The 10188-nt window shown below is 41.7% G+C and overlaps 1 protein-coding gene across 1 annotated transcript in view; it reads right to left on the reverse strand.

Annotated features, from left to right (window-relative positions):
* DGLUCY (D-glutamate cyclase) overlaps positions 1 to 7090 on the reverse strand; it is a 132296-nt gene extending 125206 nt beyond the window's left edge. The window contains exon 1 of the mRNA XM_043988705.1: positions 6903 to 7090. The gene's annotated coding sequence lies outside the window, so the exon portion shown is untranslated. The remainder of the gene's footprint in view (positions 1 to 6902) is intronic.
* Positions 7091 to 10188: the final 3098 nt, after the last annotated feature.

Consider the following 10188-nt stretch of genomic DNA (forward strand, 5'->3'; position numbering starts at 1 on the left):
AATTAAGGTTGGTGGGAGAAATATCAATAATCTCTGATATGCAGACAATACCACTCTGATGGCAGAAGGTAAAGAATTAAGAAATCTCGTGATGAGGGTGAAAAAGGAGAGTGTAAAAGCTGGTTTGAAGCTTAACATCAGCAAAACTAAGATCTTGGAAACAAGTTCCATCACTTCCTGGCAAATAGAGGGAGAAGAAATGGAAGCAGTGTCGGATTTTATATTCTTGGGCTTAAAGATCACTGCAGATGGTGACCACAACCATGAAATTAAAAGATGCTTGCTGCTTGGAAGGAAAGCTATGGCAAATCTGGACAGCATTGGGGGCAGCTAGATGGCACAGTGGATAGAGCACTGGCCCTGGAGTCAGGAGGACCTGAGTTCAAATCTGGCCTCAGACACAACACTTACTAGCTGTGTGACCCTGGGCAAGTCACTTAACCCCAATTGCCTCACTACCAAAAAAAAAAATCTGGACAGCACACTGAAAAACAGACATCCCCTTCCTAACAAAGGTCTATATAGTCAAAGCTATGGTTTTTCCAATAGCAACGCACAGTTGTTAGAGTTGGACTATGAGGAAAGCTGAGCACCACAGAATCTACACTTTTGAATTGTGGTGCTGAAGAGTCCCTTGGACAGCAAGGAGATCAAATCAGTCAATACTTAAAGAAATTAATTCAGGTGTTCACCGGAAGGTCAAATACTGAAGAAGAAGCTTAAGTACTTTGGCCACATAATGAGAAGACGGGACTCATTGGAAAAGACCCTGATGCACTGGGAAAGATTGAAGACAAAAGGAAAACGAGACGCTGGAGGATGAGATGGATAGATAGTATCATGGAAACAGTGAACATAAACTTAGACAGACTTTGAGAGATAATGGAGAACAGAAGGGCCTGATGTGCTATGGTCCATGGGATCCTGAAGAGTCAGACATGACTGAATAACTGACAACAACAATCAATAATGGAGAGTTTTATGGTTTTATTAATAGCTTTTGATAAAGTTCTCAAAAAGAGAATTTAAAGTGGATATGACATTCCCCCCCCCCCCAAAACACCATAAGCTAAATACCCATGATGGTCTGAGGAGGAGAGTCATGTGTGAACCACATTGTCTCTTCTCTACCCCCAGGCCCCAGTTGTTTTATCCTGAAATACATACAGGGGATAGAGGAGTAGCCCCATCCAGTAGAAGGAGAAAGACACAGTTTGGGAAGAGTAGTTATATCCCCAAATTCCAAAGGTGGGAGCCAGAGAAATGAGAATGTGCATCTCACCTTCTGCTTTCCATCCTAAACCTTCCAAACCTTTCCAGACAGTGACTGCTGTTGGTTACATACCTATATATCATCACTATCATCACAATCATTGTCATCCCCATATAGCACTTTAAGGTTTGCAAAACACTTTTACAGATAAGTTTCCCCATTAGAATGTAAACTTTTTTGGGGGGGGCAGGGCAATGAGGATTAAGTGACTTGCCCAGGGTCACACAGCTAGTAAGTGTCATGTGTCTGAGGCTGGATTTGAACTCAGGTCCTCCCGAATCCAGGGCCAGTGCTCTATCCACTGAACCACCTAGCTGCCCCCTGAATGTAAACTCTTTAAAAGCAGGGACTCTCTTCTTTGTATTCCTAGCACTTAACATAGTACCTGGCACATTTCAATCACTTAATTAATGCTTGTTGATTGACTAAATAAGGTTATCAGCTACCTTTATGCTCTATAGAAGCATGTATCATGATAATGAGACCCAAGGCTATTCTTCCTATCATTAATAACAATTTTTGTGGTTTTTATGGATAAAGGTCAAACACTTGAGCCAATAGTTCAGCTAGATTTGTGGACATTGTCTAATAGGGAGGACTAGGAGGTGACAATACTTTTATCACAGACAAGGAAAAAATCCAAAAGGGATGGAAATTAATAATTTGTTCATGTATGTAACCTTCCAACATGACGGAGGATAGAAAATCTATAGAGATATGCAAGCAAGGGCTTTTTACATCTAGCTGATCAAGTCATCATTATGGTACCACAAACTATCTAGTCAACACTTCAAAGGCTAGCATGTGAAGGGGTTATAGGGTCTTCTAGAACATAACCTGTGACATGTTAAAGCTAGAAGGAATTTTGGAAATTACTTAGTCTAACCTTCTCATTTTAAGAATAAGGAAACTCAGGTTTTGTGACTAAGGTGTTCAGTACGACCAAATGGTTCAACTTCAGAAAAATGATATGATTTTTATCAGTGGAAATGATATTAAAGAATAGGTATTACCATTACCTTTGTTGCTGTACTATAGAGATAGGGACCATGGGAGCTTTCAATTTGACTTGCAATTGAAGTCTTCATTTATGTTGTCTCCCCTATTATAAAGTGAGCTCTTTGAGAACAGTGACAGTCCTACCTTTCTATTTGTACCCACAGTGCTTTGCACATAGTAAGTGCTTAATAAATGTTCCCTTCATTCTGTCAAAAAAAAAAAAAAGAATAAGGAAACTGAAGCCCAGAGTGAAACATGTTTCTGGGCTTTTTTTTTTTTTTGGTCTATTCACTAAATCACTTAAACTTCTTACAGGAAATGGTAACAGCATTTTTCTTAATCTATTTCCATTTTTTTTTTTTTTTGCTGGGGCAATGAGGGTTAAGTGACTTGCCCAGAGTCAGACAGTCAAGTGTCTAAGGTCGGATTTGAACTTAGGTCCTCCTGAATCCAAAGCCTGTGCTTTATCCACTGTGCCACCTAGCTGCCCCTATTTCCTATTTTTAATAATAACAATAATGGTGAACATTTCTATAACACTTTAAGGTTTACAAAGTGCTTTATATGTCATCATATTTGATTGATGATCCTGTGAGGTAGAAGGGAAGGAAATAAGTATGTACCCACTAAGAGCCAAGCACTGCGCTCAGAGCTTTACAGAGATTATCTCATTTAAATCCTCACAACAACCATTTTATAGTTGAGGAAACTGAAGCTAAGTGACTTGCCCAGGTTCCCACGGCTAGAAAGTGTGAATTCAGGTCTTCCTGATGATATTTATTGCTACCTTGCTGCCTATCTGAGGGATATCAATAGCTTTTTGTGAAAAGGTCAGGTTGAAGTGGTTAGAAATTGCATGCCATGCCCTTGTCTCCCCTTTAGTCTTTCTTTTAATATAGTTTTGGTCTTTGCTCTGACATGGTGATAATGTGACTATTCATAGGCAGCTCACCTGGAAATGACCCCATAAAATCTTACTCTGATTGATTATCGTGGTGTGGCAATGACTGTGTTTTTGGAGGCTATACCAGTAGAGTATAAACTTCAGGAGGTTCAACCAAGATAGAAAAGCTTCAAGTATGGTGCTTGAAACAGACCGAGGCTACTGTCCAACAACCAGCCAAGGTGTAGAGAAGCACATCACCAGAAGGATGACCACTGAGTAATGAATTCATTGGCCAAGAAAACCCATGAAACTAAGAAAAATACAAAATGGCCCTGGCTGTTTATGACTGTTTATGCAGTCCTCTTCCATTTTGGGAGTGGATGAGGAGAAAAGTGGCAAAGAGGTCACACATCTTAGACCATCTGTAAACAATAATTGTTGAGACTAAATGTGAGACTCTTGTCCAGTGATTAATGAACTGATAGACTTGGAAGAACTGAACCATATCAATGCTATTTTTCTTCTTATAAATTGAAATCAGAAGATGTAAGGAACTTGAAAGTAAATGGAAGGATGATGGTTCATGGGTTCTTCTTGGAGAGTCAATGATGATGATAGCTGACATTTATAGAAAGTTTTAAGGCTTACAAAGCACTTTGTATACTTTCTTTCATTTGCTCAATAAAGAGACTAATAGACTAATTCATTATGTTTTTGTTTTGTTTTTTTAGTGAGGCAATTGGGGTTAAGTGACTTGCCCAGGGTCACACAGCTAGTAAGTGTTTGTTAAGTGTCTGAGGCCGGATTTGAACTCAGGTACTCCTGACTCCAGGGCTGGTGCTCTATCCACTGTGCCACCTAGCTGCCCCTAGACTAATTCATTATGAATGAATTTTCACTTTTGTCTTTGTATCTCCAATACTAAACATAGGGCTTGGCACACAGTAAGTGCTTAATGAATGCTTGTCAATTGATACATCCAAAGGCAAAACTTCATTTGATAGGACACTCAATCATCTTGCCCTGAATTCTTCAATTTGGGCATAAGCAAAAAGACTACCACAAATATAATGTAGTTTATATGCCAATACAGATGATAAAAAAAGCAGAGAAATTCTATGAATAACTCAATGATACTTTCCATAGGAAACATTAATTTTGATACATGGTGACTCCACTATAAAAGCTGGCATGCAAAGGATAGAGAAATATATTCCAAAAAATATAAATCCATATTAAGAGGGGGAAAAAAAGAAGGCATAGACTTAATTTACCCAGAAGCTACATAACAGATTATAAATAATTTCTTTAAAAGTTCTCGGGCATGGTGGCCACTTAACATGGTAAGAATGAAAGAAGGAAGGAGTGTGGGAAGGAAGGAAGGAAAAAGGAGGGAAAGAAGGAAGGAAGGAAGATTAAGGAAGGAAAGAGAGAAGGAAGGAAGGAGAGAAAGAAAGAAGGAAAGAAAGAGGGAAAGGAAAAGGAAGGGAATTGACAGGCTGGAAACTACCCATGTAGGAGTCATTTTCTGACCCAACAATCAGGTAATACAAAATTACTTTTATTTTGGAATTATGGTACACTTTAGGCAAAACATTTGGATATAGCATGAGGTAGTGGGAAGAGTAGCTAAACTGACCTGTATTCAAATCTTGCCTCTCTTACACTTACCTAGCTGGTGTAATCTTGGGCAAGAAGCTTAATAGTTCTGTGCCTCAGTTTCCTTATTAGTAAAACGGGGATAATAATACCAATAGTACCTACTTCGTAGGGTTGTTATAAGGCTCAAAAAAGATAAAGTAGGTAAAGTGCTTTGCAAGCCTTAAGTACTATATAAATATCAGTTATTGTTATTGTTGTTGTTATCACTGTTATCATTATCATTGCCATAATTATCAGCTCTATGCTCAGCCTTGATTGTGTCCTGGACCCTGCTTACAAGTACAGAGGGCAGGGATAATAAAAAGGGGATACTTTTCTTGTCCATAATCAAGCATTGGCTATATAATTTTCCTGAATTCTCTCCCATTTTATAGTGTGTTCAGGCCTATCTAGGGCCAGGTCTAAATATCACAAGTGTGCTCTGTGCGCACTCAGTAAATGCTCTCTGATGGATTCTTGGCTCCACCTGAGATCACAGGACAGGGGTGTGTAGCAGCAGAGAGAGTTTCTGGTCCCTTCTCAAGCCTTCTTTTAATACACTGACTCCCCTCCAACTTCACCCCTGGTTACCTACTGAAGCTGTAAGAAAATAATGGGATTTGGCAGATAACTCAAAGGCTCACCAGCTCACCTGGAGATTAATCTAAACTGATTAAATTAAGTGAGAGTGATTGACTTTGCTGATTAGCCTACTTCAATTTAATTAGATTGTTACCACACCTGGCTGGCCCTTAAGGGGGCCTTAAGGAGGTATTGTTTTTCTGAAGCTAAGGACTTTATTTTTATTTATTTATTTATTTTTTGGTGAGGCAATTGGGGTTAAGTGACTTGCCCAGGGTCACATAGCTAGTAAGTGTCAAGTGTCTGAGGCCGGATTTGAACTCAGGTCCTCCTAACTCCAGGGCTGGTGCTCTATCCACTGTTCCACCTAGCTGCCCCAGAAGCTAAGGACTTTGAATTCAACTCGAGACCACCTTCAAGTCCAGTGCTCCAATGGATTTGGATGATTCCTACCAATCAGCTTGAAGCAGTGTGTAAGGACCGCCTCTGCTCCAGACCTATAAAAAGCTTCCACACTCAGTTTGAGAGTTCACGGTTGAAGCAAGCTTGTGGTGGGGGACTTGAGGAAGAACCAGGCCAGGTTGGAACTCTAAGCTAGATAGACCTTTTCTTAACTCCAGTGTTCTCTTTTTTCTAATACCAAGTATGCTTTAATAAATGTTTAATGCCCAAAGATTGGTGCTAAAACTTCTAATTGAAGGTGACCACACATTTAGATTTTAAACATCACAAAGCCAAGCCCCCAGCAAAAGTGGCTACCCTTGCTTTTAGCCATTCACTGTTTTTTTTTGTTTTTTGTTTTGAGGGGCAATTGGGGTTAAGTGACTTGCCCAGGGTCACACAGCCATTAAGTGTTAAGTGTCTGAGGCCGGATTTGAACTCAGGTACTCCTGAATCCAGGGCCGGTGCTCTATCCACTGCGCCATCTAGCTGCCCCAGCCATTCACTTTGAATCTCTTCCTCTGCGAGCAACACAGATGGGGGAAGTAACCTGCTCAGCTCAGTCAATCAACAAGCATTTATTAAGGGCTTACTATGTGGTCATATGGCAAGAAGATGGTAAGTGTCAGCTGTGAGATACAAATTTCACTTTCCTTCACTTGTGATCTTCCTTCTTGCCCTGGCAAGGGACAGGAATTGGCCCCAGTGCAAGAAACAGGAAGGGGGAAAAGGAGGAGGAGAGACCAAGTCCCCCAGAGAATGGCAGATCATCTTGTCCAAGTTCATTTTGCCAGGTTCTGAACCAACAGGTGCTACGACATCAGACAGTCCTTGGTTCCAGGGAAATGTTTTAAATGTCGTTCCTTCCACACTGAACCGTAATACAAGATGTGGCCTAAATCTGGAGTGACTTTGAAAGAAAGGTGAGTCACAGAAATCCACACCGAGGCTGCTAACCCAGAGGGACACGATCTCCCATGATCCTCTATGCTATTCAGGCCCCCGAGGGACCTCAGAGCCCCGGGTGTTTCTTTAGGGAGCAGAGGCTGAACTGGGCCGTTGGTTACCCCTCTGACTTACTGTTTGTTTGGTACAGCAGGACTAGGACTCTTAAACAGGTCCCCTCTTTGTTCCCGGGGTCTTGCAGAATGCCGATTCCACTCAAAGGAATAAGAGCCCCTTTTCTTCTGATGGGCTGACCCGTCTGTGTGTTATATAGCATTACAATTCAACTAGAGAAGACCGCCCCAGACTGCTGCAGCGCACAATGGTTCCCTTCACTAACTAAGAGGTTTCTCTGTCATGTGACTTGGAGGCCGGCCTCCCTCCCTTGTAGAGCGCTGGACTAGGTTCTTAAAGGAACAGTATCTGAGAACGGCAGTTCCTTTTCTTGCCCATGTTCTAATATTTACTGGCAGTTGTCCTATCTCCTGTGTCTCTGTCTCTGTTTCTCCCTCTCCCCTCTCCCTCCCCCCCTCTCTCATTCCCCCCGCTTCCATTCCTCCCTCCTTTCTCTTTCTTAGCTCCCTTCTTTCTCTCTTCCCTCTTTTTCTCCACTCTCTCACTCTCTCCCCTTCCTTTCTTTTTCTTTCCCCTCTTTCTCTCCTCTTACCTCTCCCTCCCCCTCTCTTTCTCTTTCCTCTCTTTTACTCCTTCACTCTCCCTCCCTTCATCTCCCCCTTTCTTCCTCCCTCACCCTTTCTTTTTCTCTCTCCTTTCACTCTCTCTCTCTTCCTTTCTCTTCTCTTTTTCTTCTCTCACCCTTTCTCTCTCCTCTCTCTGTCTCTATCACACACACACACACACACACACACACACACACACACACACACACACACACGCTAGCACCACCATGGACTCTGCTATGGAGGAACACTGTTCTCCTTCCTGGCTCTGGAACTAGACACTCCATCTTCTGACTGTTCATTTGCAGTGGCTGTATCCATGCCTGGAGTGCTCTCCCTCCTCATCTCTGTCTCCTGCATTCCCTGGTTCCCTTCAAGTCCCCACCTCCCCACCAGTTACTGATATTTTCATGTGGCTCATAAGTATTTCAAGACCAGCATCCTTTGTACCACCCCTCTTTCAAAATCCCACTTTCTTTTTTTTTGGGTGGGGCAATGAGGGTTAAGTGACTTGGCCAGGGTCACACAGCTAGTAAGTGTTAAGTGTCTGAGGCCGGATTTGTGTTGTTGTTGTTGTTGTTGTTGTTTGGTGAGGCAATTGGGGTTAAGTGACTTGCCTAGGGTCACACAGCTAGTAATTGTTAAGTGTCTGAGGTCGGATTTGAGGTTTGAACTCAGGTCCTCCTGAATCCAGGGCTGATGCTTTATCTACTTCATGACCTAGCTTCCCCACAAAATCCCACCTTCTATAGGAAGCCTTTCACTGATCCCCTTAAATACCAGTTCCTTCCCTCTTTGATTATTTCCAACTTGTCCAGTATAGGGTTTGTTCATACACAGTGGTTTGTACTTTGTCTCTCTCATTAGACTCGGAGATCCTTGAGGGCAGGGACTATTGTCTTTGCCTTTCTTTGCATTCCCAATGCATAGCACAGTGCCCAACACATAGTCCGCACTTAATAATAAATGTTTGTTGACTGACTGACTGACTTTAGACTGCCATACTGGAAACCAGAAAGATCTGGCTGGCAAAAACACTGCATGGGAAAATCACTTCTGCCTCTGTTTCCTCATGTATAAAATGGGTGAGGACATTCATGAAAAGAACTTTGCAAATCTGAAAAGTCTATATAAGTAAAAGCTATTGTGAGCCACCAACATGACCTCCAATCAGTCAGGGTCATAGGGTTTGAGCTGGAATGGACCTCTTTGGATATCTTTTTAATTTTTTTTCAATAATCATGTATTAAGCTTGTACTATGTGTCAGGCACTGTGCTAAGGGTTTTACAAATATTATCTCACAACAAGCATGGGAGGTGCTATTATTATTCCATTTTACAGTCAAGGAAACTGAGGCAAGCAGAGGTTAAGTGACTTGCTCATGGTCACACAGCAAGTGCCTAATAGCCAGGATTTGAACTCACATCTTCCTGATTCCATGTGCAGGGAGGGCTTGATCATGTCCCCCAGCTGCCTCTGATCCACTCCTATGATTTTATAATTTTATAAACGGAGACACAGAGAGATGAAGTAATTAACTTCCCCAAGGTCACAGCAAGATTCAAAGACCTGTCCCTTGACTCCAAATCCAGTGCTCTTTCTATTCTGTCACCTGACATAGCCTGAGGAGAAGCTGCATCTTCAGTTGGTTTTCTTCTTGGTGCTCTCTGAAAAGAAGTGTTTTCATTTAGTACTTGGCTCTTTATGACTCAGGAAGAAGCCCATGGAGATGAATACCTTTATCCACAGAGAACTGAATAATGCTTTGATGAATAATAACTCACATTTATATAACACTTTCTGGTTCAGAAAGAGGTTTGCTCACAACAACAATGTCAAGTAGAGGCAGTGCAAATATTATCATCATCATCCCCATTTTTATAGATAAGGAAACCGGAGATTCAGAGGGGGTTAAGGCACTTGCTCAGAGGCAAACAGCTAGCACCTTACTCCCAGGGTTGTTGTGAGGATCAACCAAGATAATATTTGGAAAGTGCTTTGTAAATCTTAAAAGTGCGCTCTCTCTCTCTCCACAGTATATGTCTATATATGTGTGTACATGTGTATAAGTTATCATTATTATGTTTTTTGTGGGTTGTTTTTTTTTTGGTGAGGCAATGGGGGTTAAGTGACTTGCCCAGGGTCACACAGCTAGTAAGTGTCAAGCATCTGAGGCTGGATTTGAACTCAGGTATTCCTGATTCCAGGGCCAGTGCTCTATCCACTGTGCCACCTAACTGCCCCAACTATCATTATTATGAACCTGGGTAGAGTGCCAGGCCAAAAAGAGCCAAGTTCAAATCTGCCTTCAGACACTTACTATCTGTGAAAACCTGGACAAATCACTTAATCTCTATTTGCCTCAGTTTCCTCATCTGTAAAATGGAAACAATAATAATAGCACCTACCTAGGGCAGTTGTGAGGATCAAATGAGATAATTGTTAAATGCTTAGCACAGTGCCCAGCACATAGTAAGTACTATATAAATATCAGATTATTATTATCTCCTAATCCAGTGGTCTTTCCACTATACACACTGGGCCCTTCCAGCAGGTAGGTGGTATAGTAGATAGAGTGCTGGGCATGGAGTCAGAAAGACTTGAGTTCAAGTCTAGCCTCAGAAACGTACTAGCTATATGACCCTGGGCAAGTCATTTAACCTCTGTCAGCCTCAGTTTCTTCATCTGTATGGGGATAACAATAGCAACTATCTCACAGGATTATTGTGAGGACCAAATG

Source organism: Dromiciops gliroides, chromosome 2 (genome assembly GCF_019393635.1).
Source record: "Dromiciops gliroides isolate mDroGli1 chromosome 2, mDroGli1.pri, whole genome shotgun sequence".
In the NCBI taxonomy this organism is placed as follows: domain Eukaryota; kingdom Metazoa; phylum Chordata; class Mammalia; order Microbiotheria; family Microbiotheriidae; genus Dromiciops; species Dromiciops gliroides.